Source organism: Protopterus annectens, chromosome 5.part0 (assembly GCF_019279795.1).
Source record: "Protopterus annectens isolate FY-2018-M chromosome 5.part0, PAN1.0, whole genome shotgun sequence".
Taxonomy (NCBI): Eukaryota; Metazoa; Chordata; order Ceratodontiformes; family Protopteridae; genus Protopterus; species Protopterus annectens.
In genome coordinates this window covers 1,924,644,149-1,924,660,428 of record NC_056735.1, presented here as the reverse complement: position 1 = coordinate 1,924,660,428, position 16,280 = coordinate 1,924,644,149, and positions in this window count along the sequence as shown.

The window sequence follows — 16,280 nt, the reverse complement described above, 5'->3', positions numbered from 1 at the left end:
TATATCATAAATACTGGACTAGATAAGCTCACACAGTTGATGCTTTCACACCCGCCTGTCTGTCCTAATGCATATTAACTGAAGGAGCAGAGAAGCCAAGCCACATACTTCACACTAGTTAGTGACATACATCTTCACACCAGCCGGATCTATAGTAAATACTCAAAGCTTCAAACTTTTGAACCTCATGTGTTGGACAACATATGAGCGAAACTTGAAACCTCAAATATATAATCAAAAGTAAAAAAAAATGTATGTTAACGCTCTGAGCAGAGGGGCCAGCCCCTGTGCACCCCCCCCCTCACTTAACTATACCAACTTCAAGACTGTATTTCAGTGCAGAAAAGGGAAATTTTCCCATTTTGCGCGTATGGAGCCTTTGCCTTTCACCTTCAAACTTTTCAAAGTTCGATCATATGGTGTCGACCATATGACATTCGAACTTTGAAACTTTCTGCAATTTAATAGGGACCAGGCAACTGTACAGCTGACAATTATCTGGACATAACATCACGCTAGGGTAAACACACTGCACTGGTAGGCATGTCACCAAGCACTGTCTACACTACAGGCAGACTGCCACAACACTAACCCAATTTACATATGGGGGCATGCACATGTAATTGCAAATATAGCAGACACTACAGGCATGTAACAGCATGGAGTAACAGACACCAGTGTGAAAGTGCATACCCACAACCGATCTCAACACAGTCACAGTCACATAATGGTAAGCCTAAGTAATAGTACAGTCTATGGCCTGTGTGAACAAAATTCATCATCATGTTTGCCAGTCACACAGTAACCCTACACATACTGGCCCAATTCACAGTGTAGTCTGCTGCCTGACTGTAGTATGGGACATGTCTCAGTCTGGCCCTACAAACATATAGACAGACAGGGTATCAGAAACTGGAGCACCATGCATTGTCTGATAGAACAGGACCAAGAAGACTGACATCTACCCCCAGTCTGTACACAGGCCAAATAACATGATCACAATACACTGCTACATAATACAGATACTCTGTCAACAATCACCATACTTACACAGATCTCACTACTGGGCAGACTACCACAGAATATCCAGGTTTTGTCCTCAACTATTGATATCAGGAATTATGTCAGTAAATAATGGTATACTGTACATATCCACCTCTTACTGCATGACATATGAACAAAGGGTGACAGACTTGGGGGACAGAGGCACAAACACAGGGCCAATATTGAAATATAGCATTTATAAACTGAGAACATTGCTGGTGTAACAGGGTTTGTTGTGACATATCTCTTCTGCGGGATATGAAGTCAGTAACACACATGGATGTTACCATTTCCTGAGTATAATAATCAGAGTATGCTACTGCATTTATGAAGACAGAAAATGTGTGAGTAGCACACCAAATCTCAGGATCCAAACTCTGGCCAGTCTGAAGATAGCCTTACGGGTGAGAGTTTTCTCAACCAAATAACACTGTCATGCCAGACTTTAAATCATGTAGGACAGACATATCCACACAAACCCTGTTAAACCATCATTACTTCAAATGTTGGTTTAACAAATGTCATTCCAAATGCCCACAGCGACCACTGCCCTATAACAGTTACCTGACATACTCCCCACCTTACCAAACCTAACAAATTTGTTACCACCCGCTCACTTTCTCATTTCTGTCCTAACTCCTTTATTCACCAAGTCTCCAAAATTAACTGGTCTTACCTCACCACTCTTCCTTTAGATGAAGCTGTCCACTCCTTCAACACTTCATTCCTAAATATTCTTAACTCCCTTGCTCCTCTTCGCACAATTAGAATCAAATCTATTACTGCTCCCTGGCTCACTAAATCTACCAGAACCCTCATGAAAGACCGGGATAGGATTTGGAAAATGTGGACTAAAACTAGGACCCCTTCTCTTCTTCATAAATATAAAGAACTCAGAAATAAAATAAAAAAATCATCCATTATGACAAAATAAACTTATACATCAGTCCTCCCTCTACTCATAAATCAGACGCAAATAAATTCTGGAGCTCTATTAAACAGACTCTTCATCCAGGAAACCTTTCCACTCCTAACCCATGTCCTAATGCAACACCTGAAGCCATAGCCAACAAATTTAAAAATCATTTTATAAACTCCATAACATCCATAATAACCCCCCCAGAAACAACACTAGCACCCCCACAAACTCTATACCTCTTCCAATCCCTCCTAACTCCTTCTGTCTAAAAGCAGTATCAACTAACTATATAAAGTCATTACTGTCTAAACTTAAACCTTGCTCCCCATCTGTTGACAAGCTACCCTGTTACTTCCTGCAGATTGCCTCTGAACCGTTTGCCTATCCTGTATCCATCTTAATCAACTGATCCATTTCTGAATCCTATGTTCCCACTGTTTGGAAGAATTTCTTTACTCTACCCATTCACAAAGGGGGCAACTCCTCAGACATATCCAACTTCAGACCGATTGCCATACTCACTCCACTCTCAAAAATCCTAGAAAAATGCATTCACAAGCAGGTAATGCATTACCTTCACCAGGAAAACCTTCTCACACCCACACAGCATGGTTTCCGTCCCAAGCATAGTACAACTACTGCACTCATATCATTCATCAACATAGTTTCCCTAGCTCATGATAACAATAAACTTGTCTCATGCCTATTCCTTGACCTTTCTAAAGCCTTTGACAATGTCTCTCACCCACTCCACCTAGATAAACTCAATACCTTACATTTCTCTCCTCCTGCTATCTCCTGGTTCTCCAGCTATCTCTCAACCCACCAGCAATCAGTTAAATGGCTTACTGCACTATACTCCCCTCTCACTGTACAAACTGGAGTCCCCAAGGTTCCATACTTGGACCACTACTCTTTAATATTTTCACCAACTTGCTCTACTCCTCTTGTCCCCAGTCATCTCTTGTGCAACATGCTGATGACTCAACTGCTATAACCATCGCTGACAACACAACTGACCTTCACTCAACTACCCAGGCATCTTTCCACACCATTGAGACTTGGCTTAGTGATAACAAACTAACACTTAATTAAAAAAAAAATAAGCTCCTATTCTTCCTCCCTAAAAAACATCACCACACTCAAAAATACATTTACCATCTTATCCTGCAATAACACTATAATCTCAGCTAAATCTAGTACTAATTTGCTAGGTGTTACAGTAGATGATCAGCTTAAGTTTGATCTCCATATTACTAACTCGGTAAAAAGAACTCATCAGAAACTTGGACACCTTTTCCGTAGCAAGAAATACTTAACTAACACTGCCCGAATAACTCTCTCTCACAGGCTTTATTACTCCCAACACTCCTGTACAGCTGCCACATATTCACAAACCTAAATTCTACACTTATTTCCAAGCTTGAAACTACCTATAATAAGATTGCCAGATTTGCAGCTAACCAAACCTACAAGTCACACCACTGCTTAGAAATACAGCAACTAGACTGGCTAGAATTCCCTCAGCTGCTCCAACTATAACAACTACAAATCATCCACTCTATCCTCTATCTACCCTCCTTCTGCCCCAGCCTCTCCACTATCATATCCAAATATTCCCCTGCTAGGATGCTACACAACTCAAATCAAGAATTATTAGACATCTACAAACCCAAAACCAAAATAAGCTGCCTTCTCTATAAATATAACCCAGCTATGTTCAGGAACCAACTCCCCTTGGAAATAAAATCCCTCCAGCATAGCAAAAGTTTCAAATTAGCCACAAGGAAATACCTAAAAACAAAATGGTCTTGCCACTGTAGCCAAACACCCTGAAACCACCATACTTTCTCCTATTTCACCACCTCACTCTTAATGTATCTCTAACACTATTCCCCTGCCTCTTCTACTTCTTCCCTTCCTCTATCTCCAATCACTCTTAATTCTTGCAGTCTCAAAACAAGCTACCTGTCTATTCTGTCTCCTACACTCTACATCCCCTACATCTCCTACTAGCCATTCCTACTTTCCTTTCTTGTTTCCAAACTCCTATACAACTAGATCCTACCCACTTTAAATAAGCATCTGCCTAACTATTAACTCATTTTGCTCTACGTAGCTGAAATAATATTGTAACTAGTCACATTTTCTTCTGCTAATTGTTTAAAACCTTGTTTGTAAAAACTCACATACTTGTCTGCCAATTGTTAATACTATAATTGAATTGACTGAGGAGCTTTTTTTTCTATGCAGGTCTCTGCTTGTAAGATCCTATAGCTGATTGTTACTACTATGTTACTAAAATTTAACAAATTGTTCTCTAGTCCAGAAGAGCTTTTCTCCCCAGGTCTCTGCTGAAAATGAGCCAAAAGCACAGCCAGACTAACCCGGTTAACAAATGTAAAATAAAATAAATAAATAAATAGATGTAGAACAGCAATACTTACATTTTGTCCACATGTCTGGAACATCCACCTCCAGTTTTGCGGCCTGTCTCCACAGTGTTTGTTGCAAGACGTATTTCCAACTACTCTGTGATGCTGTTTGTCACACACCCACATGAAGTCCTGCTCACATTGAGGGAGAAGGGACAACACCCACTTGCAGAGCTTAATTAAAGGAGTGTGTTTCCATGCAATTGGCTATAGGAATGATACCACAGGTGTTCCACGTGCAATAAGCATTACCTACCTAAGTCAAGCTGCGGCCTATGCAAAACAGATGCAATTTTCCATATCTACCATAGAGGGGGAGAGAGAAAGACAGAGGGAAAAAAGAAAGGAAGAAAGAGCCAAGCATGTTTGTGGATGATCTCTTGGTAGATAGAGGTCTCTGGGTATTATAATAGTTGCCTATATATAAATGTATGGCTGTGTATTGTCTACAACAACCTCTACAGTATTTGACAACTGTTGGCCTTGTAATGTGAGATTGGGACATATGAGTGCTCAATATGAAAATGTAGTAAAATCCATACTACAATGGATCCTGTTATTTACACAAGCACACCAACACCCACACCCCATGCTGATAACCCACACCCACACACTTGCCAGTACTGAGCTTCAAACCCCTACCTAGCTATGTATTGGTACTATAGTGTTACGCAGTTATCGCAAGTGCCATGGCAGTTACATGTTGGAAAACTGTCCAAAGGTATCTTTGAAGGTGAGTGACATCAGCTGCAGTACTAAAGGAGGGGTGAGGGAAGTGCAGTAAGTGTGAATGGCCACAAAAGCAGATGTCAGCAAAGACTCACACCCATTTTCACAGTTGGCAGGACTAGGATTAGAACTCCGACCTAACAAGTATGCTACACTATGGTATTACGCAGTTATCACAAGCACCATGGCAGTTATATGTGGGAAAGGTGTCCAAAGGTATTTTTGAAGGTGAGTGACACCAGCTGCAGTGCTAAAGGAGGGGTGAGGAAAGTGCAGTAATTGTGAATGACCACAAAAGCAGTCATCAGCAAAGACTCACACACACATTTTCACAGTTGCCAGGAGCAGGATTAGAACTCTTACCTAACTAACTTGTATCACTACGGTATTACACAGTTATCGCAAGCACCATGGGTTATTTCAAGGTGACTGACAACAGCAGGAGCGCTAACATGAGTAATGGGAAGTGCAATGTGTGTGAATGGGTTATAAATAATTTCTCTGGAAGCACACGCACACACACACACACACACACACACACACACACACACACACACACACACACACACACACACACACACACACACACACACACACACACACACACACACACACACACACACACACACACACACACACACACACACACACAAAACTTTACATTTGTCAGGACTGTCAAATGCTACATGAATACTGGTTTTTACTATTGTGTTATACAGTTATCACAAGCACCACAGACACTATAGGGCTGAAGGCTACCAAATGGAATGTCTACAGTGATTGACATCAGCACATCATGCGATATCATCCAATTAAATGTGTAGTGGTTGGGACAGGCTTATAATGGAATTTTATTTGTCAATGTCTGTCTCTCTCTTCCCCACATCTGTGCATGTGTATGTTTGACATATTATAGTGTGTTGGCCTCGGATATGTGTGCGTATTCCTATTGAATGTGTGTGTGAAGCATAAATGGTGTACAATTTGTGTGCACAGACATCTGCAAATGACAGATATGTATAGTCCACTGTGTTGTCAGACATGGGCTTCATTTCTCTAAATGTAGGAGCATGCCTAGTATGACCTTCTGTATTGAGTGTATGAATCCATTCTAGGTAGGGTTGTACTCCAGTCCAAGGTTTGGTGTTCACAGCCTACAGATAGCAACCTGTTTCTGCAGGATATCTATAGATAGGCTGACAATATGGAGTCACAACGGGCGACAGATAGGGGGATATTGTAACTATTGCTGTCTGTGCTGCTTGTGTTACATGGTTGGTGTTAGCAGAGATATTCAGACATATGTACTGTTTTACACTGTAATGTATTATGTCATCTCCTACTGACAGATATAATTATTTGCTCACAATTATTTACTGGGAAATACAAGATGAATGAAGCTGTGTCCAGTATCGTGGTCCGCAGCCTACACATTCTTGCACACCCCTGCCATTCTGGAGGGGTAGCTAGAGACACTTGCTGATGGGACTATGTAAATGGTCCAGCACCTTGGTAGTATGGTGGCTGAGGATCTCTTTGTTTTACATATATCAGCTTAGCAGAATGGCCATATTCTGCTGTGGCCATACCTCTCAGATGCACAGATTCACCCAAGTCACCCAGAGGCAGGGTTCATATATATGGTCATTTCCCCTTCACATTGTGGTTTAGGAGCAGGATTGTAGCCACCCATTACTGGGTTTGCAGGCAGGGATAGTATGCACACACATCAGAGTTTCAGACTTCACACACTCCATGACGTCCATGCATCTACACCCCCGCAGTCTGTTATTCTAGCCTCATCCTAACATTATGCAAGCACTATCTGGGAAGTAACCCTATAGCTGACCCTTCATCCCAGCAGTATTTATGGAGTGGCCCCCAGTTCATGCAGTAGGACGTGTGGGGCATGCTACTGAGATATGTCAATATGGCCTTGCATTTGTGTTCTGTTGACTGTGTTAGTTTGTTATTTCGGACCTCATGAGACACCATACATTGGCACTAGGTGTGAGGCACAGGCCTTTGACAGAGGACTGTAGGCCATATGGTAATATTGCAGGCAATCTGTAGCAGGCCATTGCATTCTGTCACTCCTACATTCCCAGGCTGTGAGCCAGTGGATTTCTTTGGTGTGACAGGGTAAGTATTTGAGGTGTTAATGGCAATAGTTCCTGTGCATATTGACCCATTGGTCTGAATGTATGCGGGATGCTGCTTACAACTAGGGATACACCTGCATAGGACACCTCTTCAGCATGCTGCATTTTGTGGGTATTCCCATAGAGAAGTGGGTCATACTGTACTCATTCCATACAGCAAGGATATGACCTGTTATAAACCTGTGGCTGATGGAGGGGTGAGCTGAGTGCATGTGTGATATAGAAGCTACTTGCAGCTGACTCACATATATACCAGGGACATTCCCCTTATGCAGCCTTGTGCAGGGACATAGGCAGTCTCTCATTACTTCATAACTGTGCCTTTTGTGGTCTGCCAGTGATTGTCCAGACTACATCAGTATTCCATACTACACAGACAACTAATGTGCTGCTAACCTGTATGTACAATTCCAAAGCTGTGTGCAGTTGACAGTTACATTTTATGTACTCTGTCTAGGGTACTTCCATCTGTGTACTTTGTGTATGTATGGGCCCACATTCATGGCATGTCCATCTTTCAGACGGTGACAGATATTGACATCTGGACAGTGAGTATGGACAACTGCTGAAATGGGTATTGCTGAGAAGCATTGTGGTTGGCACTGCACATGTCAGAACATGGCCCTGTCATCCACAGTACTGCCCATAGGCCACTAAGACACAGGCCTCCATGCCTTCATGCTGACAACTTCCACCCAATATTGAACACATGGCAACCTAGCACATGGACCCCTGCATATTGTACACATGCAACAAGCTATCCTGTAGATTGGGCCAGCTCGGGTAATGTGCGCTCCACTGTTATTACACCTTACATTGACATGTTACTGCATTTCTCCATGGGATTGTGGGGGGCACACCTGGCAACATTAAACATTTGCTATGACTGTACTGGTATTTCAGGTACTCTATTGGCTTCCATTTCATTTTGTATTCTGACCTATCATGCAGACTGGAGGCATATCAGTAGTGTACAGATCTTAGGTTCTATTGACCTACATTTCAGTTTCAGACTTCTTACCCTTCAGAACTGACATACAACTGTCAGACTGCTGTAGTCTGTATGTATAGATCTGGAGGGGGGCTGTTACCCATTGCCATCTACTGGAGGCCTTAGCTTAGCCTTTCTTTATGGTCATCTACACTTGTCCTGCTGGCTGAGGCTTGTGGTGGGTATGTGAGCCGCACTGACAAGCATGTGTGTGTCCTATGGACACACATTTGGGCCATCACCTGTACTGCAGTGGGATTTGTCACCTTGTCTAGTACTGCCTAGTATGTTGACAGCAGTATTTGTTATGGATTTCACGCTACCCATATAGGTATACACTATCTGCTGCCATCCTATTCAGCCACACAATTCCCTTGCATGCTCACATCCATGCCATAAATTCAACTATCAGAACATACTACTCCATTCAGCAATTGATAGGAAGACTGACTTACCTTGTGGCTGTGCCAGTATTGAGGATGGTGCTGGAGGGCTGACTATGTTGAATGCAAATAGTACACTCCCTATACATGGTAAAGCACAGGTAGTGTCATGTTTGGCATCCCTTTTGCTGTATGTGTGAGTCAGAGAGAGGTTTAATTCCCTGGGTCCCTACCTTGTCACTGTATGTGCTATGCGTTGTCTCTGTGCAAGCCCTGGGCATACTGGGCATGCCTCCTTCTGCCTACATGGGCAGGCTCAGGTAGTTTCTCCTGCAAGTCAATCTGTGCCTGTGATGGCCTTGGCAATGGTGGGGGGCTGTGTGGCCTTGCCCTATGCTGTTCCTGCTGCATCTGTTTCCGCAGGTTCATACTGTGTAGCATGGCACATAATATGAACATTTGTGTGCATGTAGCTGGAGAGTACTGCACGGCTCCACTGGATATGTCCAGGCAGCAGAACCGTGACTTGAGCATCCCAAAAACATGCTCTATTATGATTCTGGTCTGTGTGTGTGCCTCATTATGGAGTTTTTGTTCTTGTTCGGGTGTTTGTGCATTTTTGAGGGGTGTCATCAGCCATGGCTCCAGCCCGCAACCAGCATTCCCCGCTAGGTGGCCATATAGGATGTCCCCATTCGCATATGACTGGTACATCTGTGTCATATGCCAGATGTCAGAGTTGTGATAGCTTCCAGGGCTGCCAGCACACATATTCAAAATAATGCCCTGGGCATCACATATGACCTGGCAATTGATGGAGGGGAAGCCCTTGCGGTTTATGTAGACCCTGCCCCCACTTGCCAGGTGGTGCTTTGATGTGCATGTGCGTGCAGTATATAGCAGCCACTACCTCAGGGTATTCTGCTATTTGGTGGAAGAGAGACGCATATTGCTGGTCAACAACTCATGAGTGTTGAGGAAATATATGTGCTCCACGGCATGTGCTGACATGGCATCCAGGAACTGGTGGAGTACCCTGGATGCTGATGCCTGTGAGATCTCCATGATATCCCCAGTTGGTCTTTGGAAGGTATCTGTGGCTAGTATTCTTAAGCCTACACATACCTTTGTATCCAGTGGGATGGGTTCCACTCTGTTGGTTCTGTGTGTGAGGCGTGGCTGGCACAGCTCAACAATTTGCTGTAAAAGGTCTCTCTCCACCCAATAGCACTCTACTATCTCCAGCTCATGTAGCCCCTGGTAGGTTACCCTGGGTCTGTACACTCTTCTTCTTCTCCTTACTGTGGGTTGGTCATCAGCATTTACATCCTCACCACCCTCAGCCTCTCGCACATATTGGTGTATGAGAGCAACAGTAGGCCCTAAAATTTTGTTAGTTTTGTCAGGTAAAGTTTCCCCATCTGTGTACACTGGTGGTGTAGAGTTTATGGGAAAAAACAGACTGGAAGGTGTTTGCATAGTTTATAATATTGTTCTAGGCTGTTCCATGTGCAATTGGCTAATTCTTATACATTTCACCTGCCAGCTATGCTAGTTCTTCTTGATTTCCTTACTAATGCTTTTTTCCCTTTCCATTGCCTTCCCATTTAAGCCCTGAGGCAAGCCGCACATACCCAGTGCTCAGATGTGAACAGAGCTGCTATTTCCTGTTTTTTTTTTTTTTTTAAACGCAATGCACAGCTCACACACCCATTTAGGCAGTGTAAAAACTGCTAGGCATCCTCAGACACACCCCCTTCCTTAGCTGTGCTTAGCTAAACGCAAACACAGGCCACAGAGCTCCAATAAGCTTACAGCATGCATAACACTCCCCCTTATGAGGTCATCTACCTCTTATACCTAAACCATGGTGTTGCTGCAGCTACATGGTTGGGTGCAAGCTAACACTAAGAAGAAATCTGTGATTCAGTATCAATCCCCTCATTTGCATAGATTCGAAGGTTGGTACTAGTCTATCGGCCCTAGGGCCTATACAAGCCTAGCCAAACAATTCCCCAGATTTTTCTTCCCACAATAGCTACTTCCCTAGGCCTCTGTCTAGCAGGGTGACTGATGTGATCCCCGGGTGAATTTCCTATCTCCCATCTAATCGTCAAGGCTCCTGTTGAACAGGGCCAAGGAGGCGGTCTGCTTGACATGTATGGGCAGTCTATTCCAGAGTATGGGGAGTCTCTGGGTCAGGAATCTATCCCTCCAGCATGTTTTGTTCATTGTGATGACAAGGTTTAGTTCCCTGGAGCTTGTGGCTCTGAGGGATTTGGATTTCTTTAAGTGGAGCATGTCCAACAGCTCAGGGTTTGACATGGCCTTGTTTGTTAAGCAAAGATCGCCTCTGAGTAGACGATATGCCACAGAGTATAGCTGGAGTTTTTTTAGACAGTCAGCATAGGGCATCTGCTTTAGGCTTGTGATTCTTTTAGTGAGGTATTTCTGTGGCCTTTCCAGCTGTTGCAGATGTCTTGTGAGGTACATACCAAATTGGACATTGTACTCTACAATGGGTCTAATGAGGGATGAGTACAGTGGGTCAATGACCTCCTTTTTTCTGGATGAAAAGCCCTTAGTGATGAGGTGTGCCACATAGAAGGATTTCCTGATTGTTGTGGCAATGTGGTTATCGAAGGTGAGACCACTGTCCACCTGTGTTCCTAAGTCTCTCATCACACTTTCGGTATTTAGTGTACTGACACCTATGTGGTAATTCATGTGTACATGGTTTTTCCCAAAGGGGATAACGATACATTTCTTGGCATTAAGCTTGAGCCCCATGGCTCTGGCACCAAGCATCTGTTTCTGTAAGGCTCTTTTGTAGAATATCCACATCATTTGGGGATTCAATAATGGCTCCCAGTTTGCAGTCATCTGCAAACTTTGCTAGCCAGAGTCCCTTAGTGTTGACCTATACTTCAGAGAAGTAGATGCCAAACAAGAGCGCTTCCAGGAGTGAACCCTGAGGTACTCCACTTGTCACTTGTCTGGAGCTGGATTTGGAGTTGGCTACTTTTACAGTCTGGGTTCTGTCAGTAAGCCAGTTGGCAACTCATCAAGTGATGTAGGGATTTATGCCCAGCGTAGTAAGTTTATCTATGATTCCAGAGTGGGGGAAGGTGTCAGATGCCTTAGCGAGGTCCAGATAGGCTGTGTGGACTGCCTTACCCTCATCCACAGCTCTGGAGACTGATTTGAAGAAGTCAATCAGGTTCAGTAGACAAGATCGGCCCATCACAAATCCAAACTGGGTGGGATCCAGTGTTTGAAGTTTGCCAATGTCTTTGTTTATAAGTTCCATGATAATGCATTCCATGCCCTTGCAGATCAGACTCATCAGACTGACGGGACAGTAGTTCCTGGGATCCAAGTTGGATCCCCCCTTATGGAGTGGGATAACTGGAGCTGTGCGACACTCAGTGGGCATGAAGCCTGAGGTGAGGCTATGATTAAACTTGACACTTAGGTGAGGTGACATTTCATTTTGTAGATCATGTAGTACACAGCCCGGGATGTAATCTGGTCCCATGGATGCTGTATTCTTAGCTTTGGAGAGTGCAGTTTCTACATGTGTGGCTGTGATTACCGGAATTTGGCAATCTTTTGGTATTGAGATGGGCCCTTTAGGGGGTGAGAGGGGGGTAAAATTGGCACTAAATTGATCTGCCAGGATATTGGCAATATCCTTGGGATTAGTATATTTAATGCCATTCTGTTGTAGGTCAGAGAAGATCTGAGCATTGCCATTTAGATTCTTGACATAACTGTAGAACGCCTTGTGGTTGTCTTTGGAATCTTTGGCAATTTTATTTTCGTAACTAGCTTTGGAGGATTTTATGAGGGATCTCAGCTTCTTACTGAGACTGGTAAGGGAGTTTTTTTGAATTCTGGGATTTTCTTATTTTCTGCAACAGTTTCTTCCTTCTGTTGAATAATTTGTTTATGGTAGGGGACTACCGGATTGGCTTCCTTTTTTTGGAGGAGAGCATCTTTGTTCTTTTTGGGATGGCACGATTCATGCATGAGGGGATGTGCTCATACAGTGCCTTAGTGTAGGATTCAGCAGTCGAACATTAAGCTCCCATCTGCATGGGAGCCATGAAGTTTGTCACTTCTGACTTAAGTAACATGAAATTGGCTTTGGAGAATTTTTTTACGGAAGTTTCCTTACTGGGTGGTGGGGGTGGGATGTGGATGTCAAGAGTGATTTGCTTATGGTCAGACCTGACCAGTGAGGGGGTGACCACTGGTATGGAGCATCTTTCCCCCATGTTGGTAATGACCAGGTCCAGGATATTGGAGCACCTGGTGGGACAATTGATTAGTTGATCCAGGGCATTGAAATTTATGAATTCCAAGAACCGTTGGGAAAAGGTGTTGGTACCCGAGTAGTTTTCCCAGTTAATGGCAGGGTAATTGAAGTCACCCAGTATTAGGGTGTTTGATTATATCTTAATATTTTCCAGTATGTTTAGAAGGGTGTAGTGAGAATCTTGGGGCATAATGGGGGATCTGTAGCAAGCTACAATTTGGATTGCAGTCTTACCTAGTGTTAGTTGAACCTGGAGACTTTCAGCTGCATCGTGTTGGGCAACTAGTCTGGAGGTGTGAATATCTTTGGTGAATATAGACACTTCACCACCTTTAGTGTTACGGTGTTGGTTTGGTGGCCGAAAAGTGTGATAAGAGTTGTAGCCTGGTATTGCAGGGATGCTGTCTGGAGTCTTGAACCAGGTCTCAGTTACTGCACAGATATTAATGTTCTCCATTTTTAGGAGCATCTCGAGAGAGTGCATTTTGAGGTTTAGACTTCTAGCATTGAGTAGCATTACCTTCAGATTTTGCATGCTTGCATCTGTTATGGTGGTGGTTTTGTCCTTTGATCCTTGCATAAAAAAGGCACTATAGGGGTGTCAAGAGCTTTAGCCAGTAACCTGAATCCCAGGGGTGACAGGTGCAGACCATCTCTGGTGAAGCATTGTGGTTTGTCGATCATGTCATCCCAGGCTGATAGATACTGGATCCCCTTTGAATAACACCAGAAGCTTAGCCAATTGTTGAAGTCAGTCATTTTGTCCTTTTACTGTGGTATCATTCTGGGCAAAGGCAGGATGCTACTCAGGTCTAGGGTCATACCTGTTTGGGCCACATGATCCGAGAGCTCTTCCATGTCTCTTTTCATGTAGCTTAGGGAGGTACGTCTCAAGTCATTCACTCCAACATGGACAATGACAGAGTCGTATTTGTACTTGCTGTGGATTTACTTGAGTGCATGCGTTATGTGGCTGATCCTGGCACCCGACAGGCAGAACTGTAATTTTCTCCTTGCTCAGCCTCGTGAGTGGGACATCAGTGTGCCTGACTATAGAGTCAACTATGACTAAAGTGTTGGGTATGTTGTCTTGCCTTAGGGGCTGTTGTTGGGTGGCACACTGGTGTTGTGAGCTATGTGTCACTTTGGTTGTGACTGGTGTTTGCATTTCAGCTTCGGAGGTCCTTGTTGCTTAGTCAGGCTAATGTTAAGGGCATCCACATATGTGGGCTTAGCGTTGCTATGTCTGGGTGTTGATGGTGTGGGTTTTGAAGGACTCTCAGATGTTCTCTCTGTATTAGGTAGAATGATCTAATGACACTAGACTGGAAGGAGTGTCCCAGATCAGATTTACAGTAGGGGCAGGCAACTGCAAAGCCACCAAGTATAACAGCAAGACACCAACAGGGAGGGACGGTGGGGAACAATACTAAAGCTAGTAGACTACACTCATTTAGACAGTAAACACTATGTATATCACAGCAGTGAGCCACAAAATGATTTTTTTAAACAGATAAAGGAGCACAGTGAAACTAGCTATAAAGCTTTACAAACAGTGTGACAGTAAAAAAAATATTTCTCAAGCCCTGTAAGGCAGACAATTTTAGTTAACCATGCAGATTAGTTAATAGCAATAAAATACAGTACAAAGTATGCAGCAGGCAGTAAAAAGTGTTATATATAAATTGCTAGAAGCAATAACCAGTATAAATAAGCCAAAAAATTGGATACTTATTTTTATATATCTCAGATCAGAGATGTAGTCAATGCCCCTCCTCCACTCGGCTCAGTATGCATAAAACAGAATGCTAATTCATAGTTACAACACTCACACTGAGCCTTCACCCTTAGCAACCACTATTCCCTGGTATTGTTGTCTTATGCATGCCATTGACTATCATGGCAAAATGCTTATTTGGGTTTAAAAGCTTATTTCCAACTTTTTTTCTTATTTTTGGGCCAATCCCATTTGCGCACTGCTGCCCTACGCTTAAACAGCCAAAATCGGCCGAAAAAAAAGAAACGTTATTTTTTATAATTTTGCACCTATCAGGCCAATGGCCATATATTTGGCCATTGACATGCCTACTTCATTGAATACATGCTTTCTTTAGAGCTGTCATGCCTCTGTTTTGTAATTTGCAGAAATGTATTTGGTTAGTAACCAAATACATTGCTGCAGCTTACACTATTCCTGCACAGATGCCTGCCTGCTTCCTGGATCACTAATTTACCTGATTTGTATGATTTTCACCTGCAAGTGGGGTAATTAGCATGTAGTAGTGATGTCCGTGCAGGAATTGTGTAGGAGTGCTTGTGCACATGCCGAGAGCTTGTTTCTGGATCGCTCGTCGGCTATATTGCGTGCAGCAGCTCTTGCACTATTCTTGCACTCCATGAAGAGCTTGCTGAATCCAAGGGAATGTCTTTTTATAATGCCTTCATGTTGCCCTTCCATGGTTTTCTGGTATCCTGAGGCTTTGTCTGATGTACTGCGCATCCTTATGAGACGTGTGTTCCCACGCTTAAGCAGTACATTAGTACAGTGCAAAGAAACAAACGGACAATGGAAAATCTCTGTTGCTTTTTTTTGTTTTTAATTTACTGAAAACAAAAAAAAAGAAATCAGGAGACTTTTAACATTTGGGAGAGCCAGGACAGACAAAATAAAAGAATAATCAGGTAAGTTTCTATAGTTTTGCAGAACATACCTGATTATCCTTTTATTTTTATTCTGCACCGTCTCCCTCATGCATTTGAGGTCTTAATTTTGTTATTTTGTTAAAAAAAAAAAGAAAGAAAAGTAAAAAATGTATAAGATATACTGATGAAAAATGTTCAGGAGACTGGACCTTTTTCCGTTGTTATATTCTCGGATTTACAATGGGTACTCCAGTTGGGCTGACCAATCAGCATACACGTTTTTGAATATTAATAGACAGTCATTATATAATACCAAATAACTCATAAGCGAATTATTCACTAAGGAAAATCTGACAAAAACAATTACTTTTCCCTGTCTACCACTGTCTAAACTGTGTAAAATACAAAAGTGAAAGTAGAACACAATACATTCAGGCTGTCACTAAGGTAAACAGATCAGTGAAACATATCCAAGGGACCATGAGGACTGTTCAAAAATGGCTACTTTAAGCTGAGTAATTGAATAACTACTCTTTGTTTTAATGGACTGTAGAGAGGATGAGTTTTTTAAGATGCTGCGGATATTAATGGTAGCCTGTATTCAAGTTGAACAAGGAGGACTCGTTAGCCTATTGATGCTGTAGCTCATCTGG